This window comes from Arachis hypogaea, chromosome 3 (assembly GCF_003086295.3).
Source record: "Arachis hypogaea cultivar Tifrunner chromosome 3, arahy.Tifrunner.gnm2.J5K5, whole genome shotgun sequence".
In the NCBI taxonomy this organism is placed as follows: domain Eukaryota; kingdom Viridiplantae; phylum Streptophyta; class Magnoliopsida; order Fabales; family Fabaceae; genus Arachis; species Arachis hypogaea.
Window position 1 is genome coordinate 58053331 of NC_092038.1, and position 21532 is coordinate 58074862.

Sequence of the window (21532 nt, forward strand, 5' to 3'; positions counted from 1 at the left end):
AAGCTTCTTGGTTGCTTCTCCACATTCCACAATGGAAGTGCCTTGATCGCATAGGCTTAGGCAGGATGAGACGATGTTGCTAATGGCTTCTACCATGATAGCCGTTTTTGCTCTTAACTCCTCAAATCTCTTTTCATTCTCCTCGTGTTTCCTTAAGATATGAGATTCAAGATCCCTTAATTCTAGCATAAAGGCTTCATCAGAAGGTGATGGTGGAAGAGAGGGTTCATCGTTTGAGGGAAGGGTATTGTAGTTGGAAGGTGGTTCTTCTTGGTAAGGTTGTGGTGGTTCAATATTTTCCATTCTTTCCATTTGTTGCACAAAACACTCCATGGTTGCTTAAAATTGATCCAATGTCTCCTTGAAAGATCCCTTGACTCTTGTTCTTCTTGGATATCATGGGTAGGATCATATGACTCTTGGATTGGAGTGCATGAATATTCTCCCATGGGAGGTTGTGGTGGAAAGTGGTATTCATCTTGTGGTTGGAATTTTTCATACATTGGAGGTGGTTCATCTTGGCAATAATATGGAGGGAGCGGCTCTTGAAAATGTTGATGTTTGAATGGTGGTGGCTCTATATGTGGTTCATATGGCTCATATGGTTATTGGTAGGATGGATATGGATTAGGGTCATATGAAGATGGTTGGTAAGAAGGGGCTTGTGAGTATGGTTAAGGGCTATGTTGAGGATATGGCTCATAGGCATATGGTGGTGGTTCTTGAAAGTCACAAAGGGATTCACCATAACCATTGAATTGGCATGCATCATAGAATGGCTCTTCTTCATAGTGCATAGGTGGAGGTTGTTGCCAAGAGGATTGATCATATGCATATGACTCCTTCCACCTTTGAGTGTCCCATCCTTGATACACATTCTCATTGAAGTTCTCATCACTTACAACATAGTTGTAATCACACTTATAGCCAAAGTGAGAATTCATAATGGAAAGAGAAAACAAGAAATAAAAGCTAATAAGAAATAATGAAACAAAATCCTAAAACTAGCAAAGCTAACAAGCAATCCAAAAATCAAGCTATTCACAATATTCACATATATACAATAACCAACAACAAAACACCATTGCAATTTCCCGGCAACGGTGCCATTTTGATGATTGGATTTTTGATTGTATAGAATTTCATAAATAAATTCTCGTTGCAAGTATAGTTTCTAAACCAAGCAATAATCCTTTCATACAAAAGATTGTTTGTCACAAGTAACAAACCCTTAAATTTATAAACCGAAGTATTGAACCTTGGGTCGTGGAGGGATTGGCTCTTGAAAGTGTTGATGTTGGAATGGTGGTGGCTCTATATATGGTTCATATGGCTCATATAGTTGTTGGTAGGATGGATATGGATTAGGGTCATATGAAGGTGGTTGGTAAGAAGGGGCTTGTGAGTATGGTTGAGGGTTATGTTGAGGATATGGCTCATAGGCATATGGTGGTGGTTCTTGAAAGTCACAAGGGGATTCACCATAGCCGTTAGATTGACATGCATCATAGAATGGCTATTCTTCATAGTGCATTGGTGGAGGTTGTTGCCATGAGGATTGATCATATGCATATGGCTCCTCCCACCTTTGGTTATCCCATCCTTGATGCACATCTTCATTGAAGTTCCCATTTCCTACAACATAGTTGTAATCATACTCATAGCTAAAATGAGAATTCATAGTGAAAGAGAAAATAAAAACAAAAGCTAACAAGAAATGAAGAAAACTAAATCCTACAACTAGCAAAAATCAACAAACAAACCAAAAACAAAGCTATTCACAATATATACAATAACCAATAATATAACACCATTGCAACTCCCCGACAACGGCGCCATTTTGATAATCAGATTTCTTGACGGTTTAGAATTTAACAAATGAAAGCTCGTTGTAAAGTATATTTTCCAAACCAATCAAGAATCCTTTCATGCAAAAATTTTGGTTGTCACAAGGAACAAACCCCAAATAAGAAATAACCGAAGTATTTAGACTCCGGGTCGTCTCACATAGAGTTGCAATTAAGTGGTCAATTATTGGCTATGGGGATCAAGGGGGGTTTTGATTGATATGAGGCAAGAAATAAAATGGACAAGAATTTAAATGACAAGAAAAGTAAATCAAGCAAGTAATAAAGAGAGACATTCATGGCAATGGATTGAGATCATAGGCTTTCTATCCTAGTCATGCATGATTAATTCATCTTATTTAGTCAACTCCAATAAATAGGGAGAAAGTCAAACAAGACTCATTAATCATGTAACAAATATAAACAAGAATTTATCTCATTATGTCAACTCCAACAAATAGGGAGAAAGTCTAACGAGACTAGCTAATCTCAATCCAAAAGTCCTAATCGACTTACTAATTAAACTAGCAAAAGATTAGCGTCAATGGAAACAATATTCCAAAAGTCCTAACTAACTCACTAATTTAATTAGCAAAAGATTAGCGTCAATGGAAACAATATTAGCTAACAACTCTAGATTACCAACATAAGTTGGGTTTTCATGACTCAAGATTGCCTAATTATTCTTTCTAAGCCAAGAATGCTCAAAATCTACTCTAATATCTTTCCAAGCATTCTATCAAACACTTGGAAGGCATAAAAGGAAAGCCTAGTAAATGTGCAAGAATAATAAAATCTACCAACTACCAATAGCAAGAAAAGTAAGACCTCAACACAAATCAACAATAAAAAGAACATCAAACATAAAATTGCATTAAAGAAAATTAAGATTCAACAATGTTCATAAACATAAAAGAGGACAAAATAAAGGGAAATTAACACTACAAATCATGAGAATAAAGGAGTAGAAGTAAGAAATCATAAAAGAAACAAGATAAAAACATGTAATTAGACCTAGATCTAAGATGGAAATTAACCTAACCTAATTCTAGAGAGAAGAGGGAGCTTCTCTCTCTAGAAACTAACCTACATGACGCTAAAACTACAACTAATTGCTCCCCATTTGCTTGGACTTTAATTCTGCATGAAATACACTCAGAAACAAGTTGGAATTGGGTCTGGGCTGCTCAGAAATCGCCCCCAGCGATTTGCCTTTAAGTGGGCCAAGTAAGAGTATCGGTGCGTGCGCGTCGATTGGCAAATCCTCATCCGTGCGGAAGCGGTATGTACGCGTGCGCGTCCTTATGGAAAACCACTTTTGCGCGTGCGCGCCTTGTACGCGTGCGCGTCCATTGGTGCATTCCAAATCTTTGTTTCTTCATGCATTCTCCTTTTAGCATGCTTTTCTCTTCATTTCTTCTATCCAATACTTGCCTTATGGACCTGAAATTACTTAACAAACACATCAAGGCATCGAATGGGATTAAAGTGAATTAAAATCACCAATTTAAGGCCTAAAAAGCATGTTTTTACATTTAAGCACAATTCAAGGGAGAATTACAAAACCATGCTATTTCATTGAATAAATGTGGGAAAAAGTGGATAAATCTCCCAAAATAAGCACAAAATAAACCACAAAATCGGGGTTTATCAGACACTCATCACCATTCTCTTTTATAAACGCATTCCTAACAAACACTTCCGTTCTACCTGCGAAAGCTAGAGTGTGTATCTCTTGGATTCCTGGTCCACGACGCATGGTTGCCTCGCCTGACAACCGAGCCTTCCATACCATGAGATCAGAGTCTTCGTGGTATAAGCTAGAATTGTTGGTGGCCATTCCTAAGATCCGGAAAGTATAAACCTTGTCTGTGGTATTCCGAGTAGGATCTGGGAAGGGATGACTATGACAAGCTTCAAACTCGCGACTGTAGGGCTTAGTGACAGACGCAAAAGGATAGTAAATCCTTTTCCTACATGATCGAGAACCAACAGCTGATTAGCCATGCGGGAAACCGTAGAGGACCTTTTTTATTGAGAGGACGGGAGGTAGCCATTGACGCCGGTGAAATCCAACATACAGCTTGCCATGGAAAGGAGTATAAAGGATTGGATGAGGGCAGTAGGAAAGCAGAGATTCAAGAGGGATGAAGCATCTCCATATGCTTATTTGAAATTCCCACCAATGATTTACATAAGTATCTCTATCTTTACTTTATGTTTCATTTATCTTTTTATTTATTAAAACTCCATAACCATTTTTATCCGCCTGACTGAGATTTACAATGTGACCATAGCTTGCTTCAAGCCGACAATCTCCGTGGGATCGACCCTTACTCACGTAAGATATTACTTGGACGACGCAGTGCACTTGCTGGTTAGTTGTACGAAGTTGTGACAAAGAAATGAGATTACAATTGTGCGACCAAGTTGTTGGCGCCATTGTGTATCACAATTTTGTGCACCAGCCACCTTCATCTGGCTTGGAGGAACCTTCTTGAGCTTTGGTATCCTTGGGCTTCCAAAATCCTAGCCTCCTCATGTATTTTCTTTCATCTTCCTTATGTTTGGCTAGGATTTCCTCTTGTCTTGCACTTAGCTCTTCCATCCCTTGCATGAAGGTTGGGTATCCTGGGTTTAGAGTGGCTACAGCGTTACACAAGTGATTTAGCTTTGCTTGTGTGTTGATGTCATACTGCCTCCTGGATATGGTCCTGGCATCATAGAAATGTCTGAACTCAGCCAAGTTCCTCTGTTGCCACTTGCCTTGCTTTGTTATTTTGTCTAGTGTACTTCGCACCTCTCCCTAGTCAAATTGTTCTTGCTGCTCCTTCCTCATCTGCTCCCAATTCTCTTGGAGTTGTTGAATGTTTTGGTTGACTTGGCACCATTGTTGTTGCTGAGTCTCCTTAAATTGATTGACATCTTCCCTCAAGTGGTGTAGATCTCCCTTCATTTGGTGTACATCTCCTTGTAATTGCTTCCAGTTGAATCCCTTTGGAAATTACTGATATTGGTAGTGTGGTGGTGGTTGAAGTGCTAGAAAGTGAGGTTGCTCTTCTGTCTCTTCCTCTTCTTGTTGTTGTTGTGGTTTATGAGCATGAGCTCTTCGTTCTTTAGCCCTGTTGAGTGGGTGGACAGCCACCACTTTGGCCATCTTTTTGGTAGTTATGAACTTGTCTTGCTTCACAAGCACTTCATCAATGATCTTTTCAACTCATGTTTTCTCCTCTCACGATGCTTCACAAGCACTTCACAAGCCCACGTTGATGTTTTCTCCTCTCATGATGTTTTAGATGAGCACAGCTCTCTCCTTGGTCACCTCTGAAGTGTTGGATGCGGGGATTAGAGACCTCCTCACAAATTCTAGCCACCCTCTAGCTTGGGGGCTCAAATCTCTTCTCCTCAATTGGTTAGGTATCCCATCCTTGTCATTTATCCAACACACATTCATCACATAGATTTCACTCAGAATCTCCTTAAATCCAGGGTCTTGCTGCTTCATTCTCTCTTCATAGCTTCGAGTGGAGCTTGTCCTCTTCACCATTCTTTCTATGCTAGAGGGGTTGTAGTCAATGGACTTCCCCCTTACATAGCTAATGTAGCCATATTGTTGCCCTGGTTGAGGCACTGCGTTGGCATAGAATTTCCTCACCAAGCTCTCTACCACTTTCTTTGGTGGGTTGCATAGAAGTGACCAACCCCTCTATTCAATCTCAATGTTGATTTCAATATGCTCATTCCTCCCTAATTGAAACCCAACTTCTGGAATGATTTCCCTCTAACTCACCCAACCATAGAATTGATTTTGGTTGAATGCGGAGAGGAACTTGTAGTCATTAAAAGATCTTGAGGATCCAGAGGTTGGTTCCTTGGTTTTTATTTTCTTTGAGGCTGACCTTTTTGGTGGTGCCATTAGGTTGAGAGAGTGTGCTTGAGGTTGTAAAAAAAAATGGGGGTTGCAAGAAAGAGAAGGCAAAACAAGGTTTTGCTCCAACACCAAACTTAGGACTTGATTGTCCCAATCAAGAAAAAAAAAGTAGGGGATAGTAGAAGATGAAAAGAGAAGCGAAGGTGAGGGGTGTAGGGGTTGTTGAAGTGGGAGAGGAGATGGGGAGTGAAGCTTTTATAATGGGTGGATGATGTGGTTCGAAGGGTGGGAAATAAAAGGGATTAAATGTTTTCCCACTTTGGGAATTGGTGCCTAGCGTGGGAAGAGGCGCCAACTTTTTTCGCATAGTGTCTTCTGCGTGTGTTGAGTTTCAAGGTGCAAGTACACTTTGATTTCCTTGTTTTGTGAGTTGTTTACCATGTGGGCCCCATCTTCTCTCCTGAAATTGAAACTGAACCCATTAGTAATGACAAAAGAACCCCTTCATATTCTTTCTCATCAAGAATAAATTGGATTGCAACTGATGGGTGTCCCTTAGGACACCAAACTTAATTCTTTGGCATCTTAATAAATTGGTTTCATCATTGTGTATTTAATGTGTTCATAAGAGTGGAATAACATCAATCTTTTCATTTTCTTTGATTCCAACTCCTCTGAACTCATTAAATCACGTTCATGTTCTTACCCAAAGCATTAAGTGCTTTCAAATTGGGTGACTTGGGCTGCTATGTGATCATTGGTGGTGGCCACACCAAACTTAATCTCTGGGCTTACTCTTCAAAATCAACTGTTAATTGTTTGTAAGCCTAGATTAAGTGGGTGAGAGGTCACACCAAACTTAGCACTTTAGCTAGTTCTCAGCCCAATCACTCATCATTAGTTATGCATTCATCAAGTTGCAACTACCAAATAGAAAGAATTAGGAGAGTGTAAAGAAAATCTAGCTACCAAAGCTAACATCAAACTTTCTAACCTACAGTTGTAAACTAATCCTAATTACTGGAAGTTAAACTATCTAAAGCAATAGAATTTAAACTACTTCTAAGAAAAGCAATTAAATAAAAAAGGATAAAGTGTTGGGGTGCCTCCCAACTAGCGCTTCTTTATTGTCATTAGCTTGACATTCCTTCATCTTTAGCTGAGCTTGTAGCTCACTCTCTGCTCCTCCAAGGAGCCTCCAAAGTAGTGTTTGAGTCTATGGCCATTGACAGAAAAAGTTCTCTGAGTCTTGTCTTCCATGAGCTCCACATGACCATAGGGAAACACTTTGAGTATGGTGAAAGGTCCTGACCATCGAGACTTAAGTTTTCCAGGGAAGAACTTGAGTCTTGAGTTGTAGAGTAACACCTTCTGTCCTTCAGTGAACTCCCTTCTTGCTATCTTTTGGTCATGCCACCTTTTTGTATTCTCTTTGTAGATTTTTGCATTCTCATATGCTTGATTTCTAAACTCTTCCAGTTCATTGAGTTGCATTAATCTCTTTTGTCCAGTAGCTTGCTCGTCAAAATTCAGTAGTTTTAGAGACCAGAAGGCTCTGTGCTCCAGTTCAACTGGCAAGTGGCAAGCCTTGCCAAATACTAGTTGGTATGGTGACATCTCAATGGGGGTCTTAAAGGCTGTCCTGTAGGCCCATAGAGCATCGTCTAGCTTCTTAGACCAGTCCTTTACTGAGCTTCCAACAGTTTTTTCAAGGATTCATTTCAGCTCTCTGTTGGAGATCTCAGCTTGTCCGTTGGTCTGTTGGTGGTATGGAGTTGCCACTTTGTGCTTTACTCCATATCTGAGAAGGAGTGCCTTGAGTTGTTTGTTGCAGAAGTGTGACCCTCCATCACTAATGAGAGCTCTGGGAACTCCAAATCTGCTGAAGATATTCCTTCTCAAGAAGCTTATCACAACCTTGTTGTCATTTGTTGCAGTAGCTATGGCCTCTACCCACCTTGAGACATAATCAACAGCCACCAATATGTAGCTATTTGAGTAGAAAGTTGGGAAGGGTCCCATGAAATCAATTCTCCATACATCAAATAGCTCCAGCTTTAGTATGTATTGTTGTGGCATCTCATTCCTCTTGGTTAGATTACCAGCTCTTTGACATTCATCACATCTTGACACCATTTCCTTGGCATCCTTAAACACTGTTGGCCAGTAAAATCCGGATTGAAGCACTTTTGCTGCTGTCCTTTCTCCACTGAAGTGATCTCCATATGCTGATTCATGGCACTGCCATAACACTTCCTGCCCTTCTTCATAGGATATACACCTTCTTAGGACATCATCAGTACACTTTTTGAACAAATAGGGGTCATCCCAGATGTAGTGTTTGGCATCCTTGATTAGCTTCCTCCTCATGTGCTTATCGATGTTAGTTGGTAGCTCCCTAATAGCCTTGAAGTTAGCTATGTCTGTGAACCAAGGGGCTGCTCGAATCATCATCAATTGTTCATCAGGAAAGCTTTCATTTAATGCTACTTGCTGCATTTCTTTTTCTTGTGGGATCCTTGAGAGGTGGTCAGCTACCTTGTTCTCTGCTCTGCTCCTATCTTTAATCTCAATATCAAATTCTTTTAGCAGCAGAATCCACCTTATTAGTCTGGGCTTAGATTCTTGTTTGGTAAGCAAGTATTTGAGTGCTGCATGATTAGTGAACACAATTACTTTTGAGCCAATGAGATGATCTAAACTTATCAAAAGCAAAAACTATGGCTAAAAGTTCTTTCTCCGTGGTGGTATAGTTTCGTTGATTCTCATTAAGGACCTTGCTAGCATACTAAATAACATGTACTAGCTTGTCTTTCCTCTGTCCTAGAACAGCACCAACAGCAAAATCAGACGCATCACACATTAGTTCAAAGGGAAAATCCCAGCTTGGTGGTGCTATAATAGGTGCAGAGGAGAGTTTTTTTTTGAGTTCATCAAAGGCTACCATGCATTCTCTATCAAAAACAAAAGGAGTATTTGAGACAAGTAGGTTGCTAAGGGGTTTTGCAATCTTTGAAAAATCTTTAATAAACCTCCTATAGAACCCAGCGTGTCCCAAAAAGCTTCTGATTGCTTTGACATTGCAAGGTGGAGGTAATTTTTCAATTACTTCCACTTTTGCCCTGTCTACTTCTATGCCATCTTTTGAAATCTTGTAACTAAGAACCACCCCTTCAGTCACCATAAAATGGCACTTCTCCCAATTTAAAACCAAGTTGGTTTCTTGACACCTTTTTAGCACAAGAGAAAGATGGTATAGACAATCAGAATATGAGTTCCCAAACACAGAGAAGTCGTCCATAAATACTTCTATGAACTTCTCAATCATATCTGAAAAAATGGAGAGCATGCACCTTTGGAATGTTGCAGGTGTATTGCACAATCCAAAGGGCATTCTCCTATAAGCAAAGACACCATATGGACAAGTAAATGAAGTTTTTTCCTGATCCTTGGGGTTTACAACAATTTGATTGTAGCTCGAATATCCATCCAGGAAATAATAATACTCATGTCCTGCCAATCTTTCAAGCATTTGGTCCATGAAGGGTATGGGAAAGTGATCCTTCCGGGTGGCTTCATTAAGTTTCCGGTAGTTAATGCACATACGCCATCTGGTCACCGTCCTTGTGGGTATCAGTTCATTCTTATCATTTGCCACAACAGTGATCCCTTCCTTCTTAGGGACTACTTGCACCGGGCTTACCCAAGGACTATCTAAGATGGGGTAGATCACCCCTGCTTGCCACAATTTTAACACTTCTTTCTAAATCACTTCATTCATAGTTGGGTTCAGCCTCCTTTGTTGCTGTCTTGAGGGTTTGGCATCCTCTTCAAGTAAGATTTTATGCATGCACATTGAAGGACTAATTCCCTTTAAATCTGCAAGTGTCCAGCCTATGGCATCCTTGTGTTGTCTCAGCACTTGGATAAATTTCTCTTCTTGTTCCTTACTCAGACTTGAACTTATGATTACTGGGTAAGTGTTGTTAGCACCCAGATATGCATACTTTTCAAGCTGGGTGGTAAGGCTTTCAGCTCTAGTTTTGGTGATCCTGCATCTTTGTTGTCTGTGGTAGTTGGCATGATTGAGTTTCTCATGGTTGCTTGTGGTAGTTTTCCATCTGGTGCTTACTCCAGCTCAATGCTTTCTCCCCATTGTTCTTCTCCCATCTCTTCTTGAACTACCTGTTCCATGGTGTCTACCAGCATGCATTTTCCTGTGGATTCTTTGGGGTAACTCATTGCTTTAAAGATGTTGAAGACCATTTTCTCTTCATGCAATCTCAAGACTAGTTCCCCTTTCTGCACATCAATGATGGCTCTAGCAGTAGCTAGAAATGGTCTTCCTAGGATAATTGACGCATTGGCCTCTTCTTCCATGTCCAACACAACAAAATCAACAGGGAAAATGAATTCTCCCACTTTCACTAGCAAGTCTTCCACCACCCCATGTGGAAACTTAAATATTCTGTCAGCCAATTTGAGTGCCATTCTTGTTGGCTTGGCTTCCTCAATCTTCATCCTTCTCATCATGGTTAGGGACATGAGATTTATGCTAGCTCCCAAATCACACAAAGCTTTCTCAATAGTGATGTCCCCTATGATGTAGGGGATTTGAAAACTCCCTGGGTCTTTCAACGTTTGAGGCAACTTCTTCTGTATGATGGCACTGCATTCCTCAGTCAATACTATAGTTTCTTTTGCCTCTCAGTTCCTCTTTTTTGTTATAAGCTCCTTTAAGAACTTGGCATAGAGTGGCATTTGTTCTAATGCCTCAGCAAATGGTATGTTGATTTGGAGTCTCTTGAAGATCTCTAGGAACTTAGAGAACTAGCCATCCTTCCCATCTTTTCTCAGCCTTTGTGGGTATGGTGCCTTTGGCACATACGGCTTCAAGACAAGTTTTGGTGGAGGTGAAGCTGGGGTCTCTGGTGGACGAAATTGTGATTGCCCTCTTTGTATTTGCATGAGATTTATTTAATGGCTCTTTGGCATATGTGATCACAACTACGTTCAACTTAACCAGCAAGTGTACTGGGTCATCCAAGTAATACCTTACGTGAGTAAGGGTCGATCCCACAGAGATTGTTGGTATGAAGCAAGCTATGGTCACCTTGTAAATCTCAGTTAGGCAGATTAAATAGTTTATGATGAGTTCAAAAATTAATTAATAAAAAGAAAATAAAAGGGATAGAAATACTTATGTAAATTAATAGTGGGAATTTCAAATAAGTGTATGGAGATGCTGTGCTCCTCTTGAATCTCTACTTTCCTATTACATTCATCCAATCCTTCCTACTCCTTTCCATGGCAAGCTGTATGTAGGGCATCACCGTTGTCAATGGCTACATCCCATCCTCTCAGTGAAAACGTTCCTATGCTCTGTCACAGCACGGCTAATCATCTGTCGGTTCTCAATCAGGTTGGAATAGAATCCCTTGATTCTTTTGCGCTTGTCATCACGCCCAGCCTTCAGGAGTTTGAAGCTTGTCACAGTCATTCAATCCCAGAATCCTACTCGGAATACCATAGACAAGGTTTAGACTTTCCGGATCCTCATGAATGCTGCCATCTATCTAGCTTATACCACGAAGATTCTGTTGGGGAATCTAAGAGATATGCGCCCGGCCTAGAGTAGAACGGAAGTGGTTGTCAGTCACGTGCGTTCATAGGTGAAAATGATGATGAGTGTCACAGATCATCACATTCATCAGAGTTAAGTGTAACGTATATCTTGGAATAAGAATAGAAGAGAATTGAATAGAAAGTAATAATAATTGTATTGAAACTTGAGGTACAGCAGAGCTCCACACCCTTAATCTATGGTGTGCAGAAACTCCACTGTTGAAAATACATAAGTGAAAGGTTCAGGCATGGCCGAATGGCCAGCCCCCTGAGTGATCAAAGGACCGAATTATCAAAGACTAAACAGTCAAAGATTAAACTGTCAAAAGATGTCTAATACAATAGTAACTTATCCTATTTATACTAGACTAGCTACTAGGGTTTACATGAGTAAGTAATTGATGCATAAATCCACTTCCGGGGCCCACTTGGTGTATGCTTGGGCTGAGCTTGATCTATCCACGAGCTGAGGCTTTTCTTGGAGTCGAACTCCAAGTTATAACGTGTTTTGGGCGTTCAACTCCGGATCATGACGTTTTTCTGGCGTTTAACTCCAGACAGCAGCATGTACTTGGCGTTCAACGCCAAGTTACGTCGTCAATTTTCGAATAAATTATGAACTATTATATATTGCTGGAAAGCTCTGGATGTCTACTTTCCAACGCCGTTGAGAGCGTGGAAATTGGAGTTCTGTAGCTCCAGAAAATCCATTTCGAGTGCAGGGAGGTCAGATTCCAACAGCATCAGCAGTCCTTTTGTCAGCCTTTTTCAGAGTTTTGCTCAAGTCCCTCAATTTCAGCCAGAAATTACCTGAAATAACAGAAAAACACACAAACTCATAGCAAAGTCCAGAAATGTGAATTTAACATAAAAACTAATGAAAACATCCCTAAAAGTAGCTTGAACTTACTAAAAACTACCTAAAAACAATGCCAAAAAGCGTATAAATTATCCGCTCATCACAACACCAAACTTAAATTGTTGCTTGTCCCCAAGCAACTGAAAATCAAATAGGATAAAAAGAATAGAATATACTATAAATTCCAAAATATCAATGAATATTAATTCTACTTAGATGAGCGGGACTTGTAGCTTTTTGCTTCTGAACAGTTTTGGCATCTCACTTTTTCCTTTGAAGTTTAGAATGATTGGCTTCTCTAGGAACTTAGAATTTCGGATAGTGTTATTGACTTTCCTAGTTAAGTATGTTGATTCTTGAACACAGCTACTTATGAGTCTTGGCTGTGGCCCTAAGCACTTTGTTTTCCAGTATTACCACCGGATACATAAATGCCACAGACACATAACTGGGTGAACCTTTTCAGATTGTGACTCAGCTTTGCTAGAGTCCCCAGTTAATGGTGTCCAGAGCTCTTAAGCACACTCTTTTGCTTTGGATCACGACTTTAACCACTCAGTCTCAAGCTTTTCACTTGGACCTTCATGACACAAGCACATGGTTAGGGACAGCTTGATTTAGCCGCTTAGGCCTGGATTTGATTTCCTTGGGCCCTCTTATCCATTGATGCTCAAAGCCTTGGATCCTTTTTACCCTTGCCTTTTGGTTTTAAGGGCTATTGGCTTTTTCTGCTTGCTTTTTTTTTCTTTTTCTTTCTATTTTTTTCGCCATTTTTTTTCGCAAGCCTTTGCTTTTTCACTGCTTTTTCTTGCTTCAAGAATCAATTTTATGATCTTTCAGATCATCAATAACATTTCTCTTTGTTCATCATTCCTTCAAGAGCCAACAATTTTAACATTCATAAACAACAAGATAAAAAATATGCATTGTTCAAGCATTCATTCAGAAAACAAAAAGTATTGTCACCACATCAATATAATTAAATTAAATTCAAGGATAAATTCGAAATTCATGTACTTCTTGTTCTTTTGAATTAAAACATTTTTCATTTAAGAGAGGTGAAGGATTAATGGATTTTATTCATAGCTTTAAGACATAGTTACTACATCCTAATGATCATAAAGTAGAGACACAAAACATAGATAGACATGAAGGATAAAAACCGAAAAAGCAGGGAAAATAAGAACAAGGAATGAGTCCACCTGAGTGAGGGTGGTGCCTTCTTGAAGGTCCAATGGTGCTTTTTGAGCTCCTTTATGTCTCTTCCTTGCTTCTGTTGCATGATCCCTAGTAATTTTGGTGTTCTTATCCTTAGTTGCTTCCAATAATTATGTGGAGGAACATGTATCCCCTGAGGTATCTCAGGGATCTCTTGATTTGCAGTCAAATGTTCTACCACTGAGCTATAAACCCTTTAGATGAGTCTTTCCATCTCCCATGACTCAGAGGTGGAAGCTTTTGTCTTTTTCCTTGTTCCTGCTCATATAGGGAAGAAGAGAACAAGAAAAGAAAGAGGAATCCTCTATGTCACAGTATAGAGATTCCTTTATGTTAGTAGAAGAAGAAAGGGAAGAAGAGTGAAGAAGAATGGGTAAGGATAGAGGTGGTGATTTGAGATGAAGAGAAGTGAAGAGAAGTGTTAGTAAATAAATAAATAAATAGAAGAAGAGGAGAGATAGAAAATTTTTGAAAATGATTTTGAAAAAGTAGTTAGTGATTTTTGAAAATTAAAGATAATATATAATTAAAATTAAAATTTAAAACAATTAAAAAGAATTTTTGAAAAAGAGATGGGATATTTTCGAAAATTAGAGAGGGATAGGTAGTTAGTTGGTTTTGAAAAAGATAAGAAACAAACAAAAAGTTAAATAGTTAGTTGAAAAAGATATTAAAATCAAATTTGAAAAGATGAGAAGATAAGAAGTTAGATAAGATATTTTGAAATCAAATTTTTTGAAAAAGATAAAATTTTGAAAAAGATATGATATAAAAGATAAGATAAAAAGTTATGATTAAAAAGATAAAAAAGATATTTTGAAAAAGATTTGATTTTAAAATTAAAATTAATTACTTGACTAACAAGAAACTAAAAGATAAAATTCTAGAATTTAAAGATTGAACCTTTCTTAACAAGAAAGTAACAAACTTCAAATTTTTGAATCAATCACATTACTTGTTAGCTAATTTTCGAAAATATGATGTAAAAGATAAGAAAAAGATTTTGAAAAATATTTAAAAAAATTTCGAAAATTAATAAGAAAAAAGGAAAAGATTTAATTTTTGAAAAAGTTTTGAAAAGATAAGATTTTTAAAATTGAAAATTTGACTTGACTTGTAAGAAACAACTAATTTTTAAAATTTTTGACTAAGTCAACTCAAATTTTCGAAAATTAGGAGATAAAAAAGGAAAAGATATTTTTTTTATTTTTGAATTTTTTTATGATGAGAGAGAAAAACACAAAAATGACCCAAAACATGAAAATTTTGGATCAAAACACAAGATACATGCAAGAACACTATGAATGTTAAGATGAACACCAAGAACACTTTGAAGATCATGATGAACATCAAGAACATAATTTTGAAAAATTTTTGATGCAAAGAAAACATGCAAGACACCAAACTTAGAAATCTTTAATGCATGGACTCTAACAAACGAAAAATGCATATGAAAAACAACAAACAACACAAAACAAGAAATCATCAAGATCAAACAAAAAGACTTGTCAAGAACAACTTGAAGATCATGAAGAACACTATGAATGCATGGAATTTCGAAAAATGCAAGAAAAATTTTTAAAGCATGCAATTGACACCAAACTTAAAAATTGACTCAAGACTCAAACAGGAAACACAAAATATTTTTTATTTTTATGATTTTATTATTTTTTTGGATTTTTGTTGATTTTTTTCGAAAATATTTTTTTGAAAAAACGAAAAAGAAAAGAAAAATTTTGAAATTTTTTTTTTGAAAAGAAAATTACCTAATCTGAGCAACAAGATGAACCGTCAGTTGTCCATACTCGAACAATCCCCGGCAACGGCGCCAAAAACTTGGTGGACAAAATTGTGATTGCCCTCTTTGTATTTGCATGAGATTTATTTAATGGCTCTTTGGTATATGTGATCACAACTACGTTCAACTTAACCAGCAAGTGTACTGGGTCATCCAAGTAATACCTTACGTGAGTAAGGGTCGATCCCACAGAGATTGTTGGTATGAAGAAAGCTATGGTCACCTTGTAAATCTCAGTTAGGCAGATTAAATAGTTTATGATGAGTTCGAAAATTAATTAATAAAAAGAAAATAAAAGGGATAGAAATACTTATGTAAATTAATAGTGGGAATTTTAGATAAGTGTATGGAGATGCTGTGCTCCTCTTGAATCTCTACTTTCCTATTACATTCATCCAATCCTTCCTACTCCTTTCCATGGCAAGCTGTATGTAGGGCATCACTGTTGTCAATGGCTACATCCCATCCTCTTAGTGAAAACATTCCCATGCTATGTCACAGCATGACTAATCATCTGTCGGTTCTCAATCAGGTTGGAATAGAATCCCTTGATTCTTTTGCGCTTGTCATCACGCCCAGCCTTCAGGAGTTTGAAGCTCGTCACAGTCATTCAATCCCAGAATCCTACTCGGAATACCATAGACAAGGTTTAGACTTTCTGGATCCTCATGAATGCCGCCATCTATCTAGCTTATACCACGAAGATTCTGTTGGGGAATCTAAGAGATATGCGCCCGGCCTAGAGTAGAACGGAAGTGGTTGTCAGTCACGCGCGTTCATAGGTGAGAATGATGATGAGTGTCACGGATCATCACATTCCTCAGAGTTAAGTGTAACGTATATCTTGGAATAAGAATAGAAGAGAACTGAATAGAAAGTAATAATAATTGTATTGAAACTTGAGGTACAGCAGAGCTCCACACCCTTAATCTGTGGTGTGCAGAAACTCCACTGTTGAAAATACATAAGTAAAAGGTCCAGGCATGGCCGAATGGCCAGCCCCCTGAGTGATCAAAGGACCGAATTATCAAAGACTAAACAGTTAAAGATTAAACTGTCAAAAGATGTCTAATACAATAGTAACTTATCCTATTTATACTAGACTAGCTACTAGGGTTTACATGAGTAAGTAATTGATGCATAAATCCACTTCCGGGGCCCATTTGGTGTATGCTTGGGCTGAGCTTGATCTATCCACGAGCTGAGGCTTTTCTTGGAGTCGAACTCCAAGTTATAACGTGTTTTGGGCGTTCAACTCCGGATCATGACGTTTTTCTGGCGTTCAACTCCAGACAGCAGCATGTACTTGGCGTTCAACGCCAAGTTACGTCGTCAATTTCCGAATAAAGTATGGACTATTATATATTGCTGAAAAGCTCTGGATGTCTACTTTCCAACGCCGTTAAGAGCGCGCCAATTGGTGTTCTGTAGCTCCAGAAAATCCATTTCGAGTGCAGGGAGGTCAGATTCCAACAGCATCAGCAGTCCTTTTGTCAGCCTTTTTCAGATTTTTGCTCAAGTCCCTCAATTTCAGCCAGAAATTACCTGAAATCACAGAAAAACACACAAACTCATAGCAAAGTCTAGAAATGTGAATTTAACATAAAAACTAATGAAAACATCCCTAAAAGTAGCTTGAACTTACTAAAAACTACCTAAAAACAATGCCAAAAAGCGTATAAATTATCCGCTCATCAGTCTCCCCTTCATCCTCGTTCCCATGCTTTGATGCAACCTCTTCATGATTATCTTTGCTTGGGGCTCCTTCCTCTACAACCTTCCCACTTATTAGAGTTATGGCTTTGCATTCCCCTCTTGGGTTAGCCATGGTATCGCTGGGAAACGTGTGTGTGGGAAGTGGGATTTGCTTGGACAAAATCCCCACTTGTGCTTCCAACTTTGAGATTGCTGCGCTTTGATTTTTTAGATTTGACATGTATTCCTCTTGATTAGCATCTAGCCTTTTGTCAGTTTGTGCTTGTTTGTCCATGAGTGAGGAGACTACCCCTGTAATCTGGGATGACAGTTGTGCTATTGCAGCCTTCATCCTCTCAAAATTGCTCTTGATTTTGCATGGTTGAATAGTTGAGGATGGTGCATCTTGATTGAGGTTGTTGTGTATGAGTTGGTTGTTATGGTATGATGTGTTTTGTGAGTTATGGTAGGGTCTATGGTTCCCTGTTTGATGGTTGGGGTTGTGGTTGGGATGCTGATTTGATGGATAAGGCTTGTTGTGGTCCTGGTTGTGGTTTTGTTGATTTTTTCACCCAAAGTTTGGGTGGTTCTTCCAACCTGGGTTGTATGTCTTAGAGTATGGGTCATATGGTGTTCTGGATGAATTATTCACATAATTAGCTTGTTCCCAGTCACCTTCAGATTCTGATGCATTCCCTTCTTGTTGAGGAGTTTGGTCTTGAATGACTGAGGCTTGGTTGGCCTCCATCCTCTTGGTTAAGGTTGTTATTTGTGCTGCAATTGCCTTGTTCTGAGCTAACAAAGCATCTACAGAATTGAGTTCTAGAACTCCCTTCTTCTGAGTCCTTTCTGAGGCATAGAAATACTCATTTTTAGCTACAGTCTCAATGACATCTATGGCCTCTTCAATGGTTTTCTTTTTGTTGAGTGAGCTTCCTGAAGAATGATCCACTGCTTTCTTTGCTTCATAGGATAGTCCCTTATAAAAGATATGTAGTTGTACCCACTCATTGAACATTTCTGGTGGGCATCTTCTTGTCAGATCTTTGAATCTCTCCCAAGCCTCATAGAGTGTTTGTCCATCTTGTTGTCTGAAAGTTTGCACCTCAGCTCTCAGCCTATTGGTTCTTTGTGGAGGGTAAAATCTTGCAAGAAATCTGTTCACGACCTCCTCCCATGTAGTTAGGCTATCCCTGGGAATGATTCCAACCACTTTGTTGCCTTATCTCTGAGTGAGAAAGGGAACAAGAGTAGTTTGTAGATGTCAGGGTGTACTTCGTTGGACTTTACAGTATCACATATCCTCAAGAATGTGCTGAGATTTTGATTAGGGTCTTCTTGGGCACTTCCTCCATATGAGCAATTATTCTGAACAAGTATGATGAGCTAAGGCTTCAGCTCAAAATTATTTGCATGAATTGTTGGCTTTAGGATGCTGCTACCACAGTTTCCTGGGTTTGGATTGATGTAGGAGCCTAAAACTCTCCTTTCCTGCCCATCATGATTGACTAGGCCTTCTCTGGCATGGTTATGAACTTCTTCCTCATGGTGATTCTCCATATTCTCTTCCATGTTTGTTTCAAAATACTCTTCCTCTTCCTCAGCACCAACAACTCTCTTCCCTCTTGCTTCCCTCCCTAATCTAAGGAAGGTCCTCTCAGGTTCAGAATCAAAGGAAATTGAAGCCCCGCTTCTCCTACTTGTCATACAACCAATCAAGGCAAAAAGCAAGAAAGAAAAAAAATGGATGAAGAAATTACTATTGTTAGAGTGGTTGTTAGTGTGAGTGGTGCAATTGATCAAACAGTTAGAAGAGTGGAAATATGGACACTAAATAAGATAATCAAAGAAGAAGGAAATAGAGCTAAAAAATGCTAAATAAAAGAAATTAAAATAACAAGGAAATTAAATTTCTTAATCTAGCTCTCCAATCAATTTAATCACTGTCAAATTTAAGCTAATCCCGAGCAACGGCACCATAATGCTTGATGATTCTCTAATTCACACCCCATTCAAAAATTAGTGAATTAGTTCTTTTGGCAAGTGCACCAAAATTATCGCCAAGTAATAACCCACAGTGGAGTGGGATCGTATCCACAGAGATTGGCAAATTTAAGCAGTTTTAATTGATTGATGAATTAGTCAAGCGGATCAATAAGATTGTGAAGTGCAGAATTATAAATGACATAAATGTAAATGACTAGAATATAAAGAAAAGCAATAAAGTGCAGAAATGAAAATTGCAGAATGTAAAGTGTTGAATCATAAATGACTTGAATGTAAATGGGAGTGGGGAATTGCTGAATGTAAAAATTAAGCTGTAAAGAAATGGATAGATAAGAATGGGGGAATTCATTGAGATTGGGAGATGTTGTCTCTTTGGATCAAATCTAGCTTATATCTTCTTCAATCATGCAACTCATTGACCTCTTGGCAATCATGATTGATTGAGCCCCAATCCCTTGGTGACTCAATCTCTCAGATCTTGATTAATAGCCAATTCCTTGGTCTAATTGCTCATGAAGAGAGATATGCTTGGTCCCTGATTATACCACACACCCTCATAGGTCCAGGTAGAGGGAGGATTATTTGTCACGTATCCAATCACCAAAATCCAGAATCTACTCAACTGTGAGAAGGGATTTCAAGCATGGTTTTATGTTTCCTTTCCCAAGGTTCCCATGAAACCCAATTGCATTCAATCTCTTTCCCAAGATAATTGAACACTAAGCATTAAGAATGAAATTCCTTCTAGCAAATCAAAGAGAAGATGAAGAGAAGAAAAATTTCACTATTATCAATCCATCAAGTACAACAGAGCTCCCTCTCTCAATGAGAGGGAAGTTAGCTACTCATAGCTTGAAAAGTACTCAAAAGTGGAGTGTAAAAGTGGATCTAAAACTAACTGCTTAACCCCTCTTCAGTACTCCTTGGGGGATTTGTACTACTCATAGTAAAATAAAAGAATTACAAAAGTGAAAAGGGAAAATTACATTTTGGAGGGAAAAGAAAACACTCAATAAGCGTGACTTCTTAGCTGGCGTGTGGCTGGCGCTTTACCGACGTGTCACGTGCCCTTCAAAATAGCTTGGCGTGCCACGCTCAATCCTTCAAGTGGCACGCTCGTCTCTTTGTCAACATTGGCGTGCCACGCCTTCGAACTCAAGTGGCACGCCATAGTGGAATTCTTGTGTTGGCGTGCCACGCCTTTGAACTCAAGTGGCACGCCCTTTGCTTTTTCCACTTTTCTTTGCCTCTGGAAACTTGAACTAGCGTGGCACGCCTAGGGTCTGGCGTGCCACGCCCCTTTGTGAGTGAGTGGCTCCTCTGTTTGGCGTGCCACGCCACAAACTCAAGTGGCACGCCCCAATGCTTCTTTGCCCTCTGAATGACACTGGCGTGCCATGCCTGGTTGCTCAAATGGCACGCCTAAGTGAAGAATAGTGAATGGCGTGCCACGCCTTCATTACCAAGTGGCACGCCCCATGTAAGTGGCCTCCTTCGTCCTCTCTGGAAAATTGTACCAGCGTGCCATGCCTGAAGGCTCAAGTGGCACACCCATGCATTTGTGCACTCTTCAAGCTTGGCGTGCCACGCCTGGGTTCTCAAGTGGCACGCCCAAGTTACCTCTTGGAGCTGGCGTTGTTAAACCCCGTTTTGACAGTTTATCTTGTATTGATTTTAAGAGATTTTATCACCTTTTATCCACATTTATCCATTGAATTAGCATAGTTTTGTGATTGTCTCCTTATTTGTGCTTAGATGTGAAAACATGCTTTTTAGGACTTAAAATAGCTAAATCTAATTCTCCTTGATTCCATTAGATGCCTTGATATGTTTGTTAGTGATTTCAGATTAAAAAGGCTAGGAATGGATCAAAGGAGTGAAGAGGGAAAGCATGCAAAGTGGAGAAATCATGAAAAGTCAAAGAAGTTGAACTCACCCATGGACGCGCGCGTGCACCTGGCGCTTGTGCGCACCTTGCGAATCACCCCATGGACGCGTACGCGTGCTGTGCGCGTACGCGTCGGTGCTGGTTTATGATTTTTTAATGAAAACGTGACCAATGAATTCTCAAGGGTTGTGGGGCCCAATTCCAACCAACTTTGGCGCCTAAACTGCTATTTAAAGCCAATGATTGAAGAGCAAAGGGACATTAGTTCATTCACACTCATTAGGATTAGTTTAAAAGTAGTTTCTAAAGAGATAAGCTCTCACTTCTCTCTAGGATTAGGATTAGGATTAGGCTTAATTCTTAGATCTAGGTTTTCATTCATTCATTCTTCTACTTCTACTTCTCAATTCCTTGTTGTTAGATTCACCTTCTTCTATTCTTTTGTTGTAATTTCCTTTATGTTGTTTCTATGTTTTGTTGTAGATCTAGTATTGTTCCTTCTACATTCTTCCAATTCAATAAGAGGTAATTCATAATAAATGTGTCTTCTTTGCTTTTCTATTGTTGATCTCTTGTTTTTGTAGTTGTAGATCCCTTTAATTCTTGCATTTAATAACGTTTACTTCTATTGCACTCTATGTGTTTGATGAAATGTCTCTTATAGCTATTAGTTAGATTTTGTTCCTCTTGGCCTAGGTAGAGTAATTAGTGACACTTGAGTTAT